We start from the raw sequence: 5,435 nt of genomic DNA on the forward strand, positions 1-5,435 counted from the left end.
TTATGCTGCAGGTATTGGTGGAGTGGACAGCCTGACAGCTCTGGAAGAGACCATAGTGACTGTGTGGAACTCAGACCCAGGGAAGTGGAATATGAAATCATGTTCTTTTACACAAATCTGGATCTCTGAGAAATGCGATTCTGATAGCTACTCTCAGAGCCCGTGATTACAACTGTTGCAACTGCTGATCTTCATGTTCTCTGCCTGCACATTTTCAACCCAACCGACTAGTTCAGCTTACTACACTTGGTCTAATTTTCTTTAGCCTCTTATCCATCTACAGATCATATGTCTCAGCTAATTTACAATAACATCCACGGCAAAAAAGTACAATGTTGAGGTTTTTCATCTGAAATTAATTGATGGGGTTACATTGTTAAACAACTGTTGGAGATGAAAGACATTGCTGTAAATTTGCTCCAAATGCTCAAATGATACCACTGATTTTCTAACCAAATTAGAGCAACATGCGTGCGTTATCTGGATTTCAAAAGGGGCATAGTAACGCATGATATTGTAGTGCTCTTACCATATCCAGAGCCATATCCTGCATATTCTGCCTAACTTCAGAAACGTAAAACTTTTGGGGGATGAATATTGCATCAATCCTGTTAGTAGAGACCTTGAAGAGTAGGAATATGGAAATAAATAGTTACAATGTAAAAAGGCTAAAAGCAAGAATTTTGTTCAAATTGGTTGCTCTGGCTAGGTTTATGGTGTTTGGCTTGTTAATTAACTGCTTGTGTGCTGTGGTGCTCATGTATCTATCCACTGAGAAAATTGACCAACATAACAGACAGTTGGGAAAGCCAATGAGGAAATGATTTTGTCACTCCTCAACCACAGACACAAACACAGCACAGCAGATAGACAAACATGCACACCCACCCACACACAAGCACGCACCCACAGACACATGCACACACACAGTTCAAACTTGTGGTACTCTAAATTTGTAAAAATGTGCTCAACCAGCACCACATTCAAGTTCATTTTTTCTATCGTTTTGGTTCTATTTTCAAAGCATGTGGTACATTTTCACAACTCTCAGTACAAAACTCCAAACTGGTCACACTTGTAACGCCACCAGTCTTTCATTCAAAACCTGTCATTGTGCATTCATTTGCATTGTAAACATCTCTCACCACACAACCATGGATTCAAAATATCAAATCAAATGTATTTATATAGCCCTTACATCAGCTGATATCTCAAAGTGCTGTAAAGAAACCCAGCCTAAAACCCCAAACAGCAAGTAATGCAGGTGTAGAAGCACGGTGGCTAGGAAAAACTCCCTAGAAAGGACAAAACCTAGGAAGAAACCTAGAGAGGAACCAGGCTATAAGGGGTGGCCAGTCCTCTTCTGGCTGTGCCGGGTGGAGATTATAACAGAACATGGCCAAGATATTCAAATGTTCATAAATGACCAGCATGGTCAAATAATAATAATCACAGTAGTTGTCGAGGGTGAAACAAGTCTGCACCTCAAGAGTAAATGTCAGTTGGCTTTTCATAGCCGATCATTGAGAGTATCTCAACCGCTCCTGCTGTCTCAAGAGAGTTGAAAACAGCAGGTCTGGGACAGGTAGCACGTCCGGTGAACAGCTCAAGGTTCCATAGCCGCAGGCAGAACAGTTGAAACTGGAGCAGCAGCACGGCCAGTTGGACTGGGGACAGCAAGGAGTCATCATGCCAGGTAGTCCTGAGGCATGGTCCTAGGGCTCAGGTCCTCCGAGAGAGAGAAAGAAAGAAAGAGAGAGAGAAAGAGAGAATTAGAGAGAGCATACTTAAATTCACACAGGACACCGGATAAGACAGGAGAAATACTCCAGATATAACAGACTGACCCTAGCCCCCGACACATAAACTACCGCAGCATAAATACTGGAGGCTTGGCCTGTTTCAGTCAGGCCAATCACATCAAGATTATGATCAGTGATTAGTTCATTGACTATAACTTCCTTTGAAGTGAGGGATCTAACATTAAGTAGCCCTATTTTGAGATGTGAGGTATCACGATCTCTTTCAATAATGGCAGGAATGGAGGAGGTCTTTATTCTAGTGAGATTGCTACGGCAAACACCGCCATGTTTAGTTTTGCCCAACCTAGGTTGAGGCACAGACACGGTCTCAATGGGGATTGCTGAGCTGACTACACTGACTGTGCTGCTAGTGGCAGACTCCACTAAGCTGGCAGGCTGGCTAACAGCCTGCTGCCTGGCCTGCACCCTATTTCATTGTGGAGCTAGGGGAGTTAGAGCCCTGTCTATGTTCGTAGATAAGATGAGAGCACCCCTCCAACTAGGATGGAGTCCATCACTCCTCAACAGGCCAGGCTTGGTCCTGTTTGTGGGTGAGTCCCAGAAAGAGGGCCAATTATCTACAAATTCTATCTTTTTGGAGGGGCAGAAAACAGTTTTCAACCAGCGATTGAGTTGTGAGACTCTGCTGTAGAGCTCATCACTCCCCCTAACTGGGAGGGGGCCAGAGACAAAATATTATTGTGAAATGTCAGGATAACATTGGTGTAATCACCAAAACACAACATAATGATATCTTTTCAATTTAGTCCTTTTATTTCTCCCAGTTAATCCAATAGCAAATGATGCAAGATAGGTGTTTCAAATCACCCTTAGAAATGTAATATGCTACAATACTGCGCATTTTATCGTTTTCACATTAGGCAATAAACTTATAGTACCCCCCAAAATGTACAGAAAATCTATAACTTCCATAATATCTATCCAATGTGTAATCAAAGGTGTGATCAATGAAGACATCCTCTACAATCATTCATGCAAAAAAAAACATTTGTAACATAGGTGTACTGTCTGTAATCAAATGTAACAAATTAAATGAATGAAAATAAAACATAACGTTTAGCATTGCACCAAGCCTGTCTTGAGCATTTGGCCATAAATTCGAATCCACATCACAGTGAATGTCTTCATTGTTCATGCACCATGGGAAAACCTTTAGGCATGGCGAATCCAAGCTTGACATTGGTCTGCATTGACGTCGTCGCGTGCCTCATCCATGGCCAGAAGGAGGGTGGCATGCTCATGGGGATGGCGATTGTACACTTTACACCCACATGCTGGAAAAAAAAAGGAAAGGAGAGCATGGGGGCAGGTATAGGGTCACGGGGATGGGCCTGAACCATGCCTGAACCACCTCTGCATGGTGGAACCTGACATTGTCCCACACAATGACAGGCCTGCTCAATTTCATTGATAAACACAATTAGGTGTGCAGCGTTTTAGGACCCAAGTAATGGCCTACGTCCTACCACACCATCTTCAGAGATAGCTGGAGATGTTTCCTCCACGTTGTCCAGGTCACCCGTTGGCCCGATGAGGTTCCACCCACGGCGCCGAGTTTTGGCCAGTTTTTGAAGCCCGCTTCATCAACAAAGATATTATTGGGATGGTTCACAGCAGCGTCAAGCACCATCACCCTCTAAACATATATATTTTGGTTAGTTATTTTTAGTTTTAGTAGTTCCAATATGATATTGTGAAGTAGCGTGTGCATCAAATACAAACAGTAATACAGTATATAGTGCTGTACCTGAACATACTCGGCCTGAAGTTATTTCACTCGGTCGTTGTTTCTCTCAAAAGGCACCAGGTAAATGTGTTTCAAAGAGACCTGGTGCCTCTTCAAAAGGCGAGCGATTGTTGGTAGGCTGATGGATGCCACATTGGCAAAGGTGTCATCGTTCTCCTAAATGGCCTGCTTTATTTCGGACAGCCGTACAGCTGTATGTCATTCCTGGTCCTCACCATTTCCACCACTTCCACCACTGCCCATTCCTGCTGGTCGGTCAGCACACGGCTCAGCCACCACCATGAATTCTGAGGGTAGAACAGAGTATGCTGTCAATAGATCATACTGTAAAAATACTGTACCATGTTTTGTGAATTTACATGCATTATGATATGTAATTTACTGTTAATGTAACGGTAAAGCATAGTGCAAATCCTGCAGACTTACCGGTATTCTTGGTGAAATGTTCTCATGATCGAATTTACAGTTGATCATTTCAGATTTGGGTGAACTAATCTGGCAGCCTCTGCCACGGTAAGACCTCTTTTTACCACATGGTCAACGACAATAGCCCTGACTTCATTAGACATAACAGTTTCCTGCCGTCTACCTCCCTCACTCTGATGTCCACCTCTTTGACGGGGCCCATACCCACCTCTTTGGCGGGGCCCATACCCACCTCATTGACGGGGCCCATGCCCACATCTCTGACGGGCCCTTTGTCCTCTAGCTCTTTGATTTCTTCCTCTCCCTTGCTGTCTACCCTGCTCCACATTAAAAGTAATTGCAAGTGTTCACACACCCTCTTTTATATGGTGACCAATTGTGGTTACCACTATGTGAAATCAGTTAGCAATAACGAGTAGCCATTATGTATGGTTATCATATATCATACATGTCATTTAGATGTTTATACTTTACAAACACACATTTCATTTCTGTAGTTCTCAAAATCCATATATAGTAGACAAAACAGTTTAAAATCTATATGTTTACCAAACGGATAAGTGATTAACAACTAATGGCAGTTGGATTAAATGATGGTAAAATGTATTTAAACAAATGAGAAAAGAATCACATGAAAAGTATTGTGAGCATTGCATTGTGAAAGGCAATTGCTTTATATGAAAGGTATTTCTTGATTAAACACTTATTAGGTTTGGTGAAAAAAAATCTGTTTAATTTTGTGTGGTGTACTTAGTCAATTGAAAATGTGCTTAAACTTTTGAAAAACAGTCTCTTTGATGATCTGTTTTGAGTTTTGTACGAAGAGTTGTGAAATTGTACCACATACTAGTGAAAATAGTACCAAAGTGATAAAAAAAGGACTGTAATTGAATATTCATGTTTAGACACACTGTTATCATAATTTGTTCAAATGTGTTAATGTCCAAAATTAACATAAATTTGGGTGAACAAAATATTGGAAGTATTGGATGGGACATCCACAAAAATATTTTAATGTAATTTATTTTTACAGTAACACATCAATTTGAAATAGCACATTCTTTCTTTTCTTTTTTTGCATTGTGTCCTATGTGTGCATTCTTCAAAATCAATAAATCTATACAATTTGATTTATGATCCACATCATTTACTTGTCAGGTATACTACTGTACTGTAGTACTACCGTAGGTGTTATAACTTGTCGTCAGAGGGTGGTGCTGCATTCTTTATATCCCATGAAGGACAAACTGACATCTGCATGCGAAGCCACTGCACTGGATTTTGCAAGTTTGATCAACTATTAAGATATGAGAAGTTTTGATTCAACGTGGAAAAGCACATATTTTTGTGTACTTATTATGATATGATTAGCCTATGATATGATCTTTTTTTAAACACAACAATTTGGGGGGATTTAAAAAAAAATATTATCCTGCAGA

This window comes from Salmo salar, chromosome ssa17, assembly GCF_905237065.1.
Source record: "Salmo salar chromosome ssa17, Ssal_v3.1, whole genome shotgun sequence".
NCBI classification, from domain to species: Eukaryota; Metazoa; Chordata; class Actinopteri; order Salmoniformes; family Salmonidae; genus Salmo; species Salmo salar.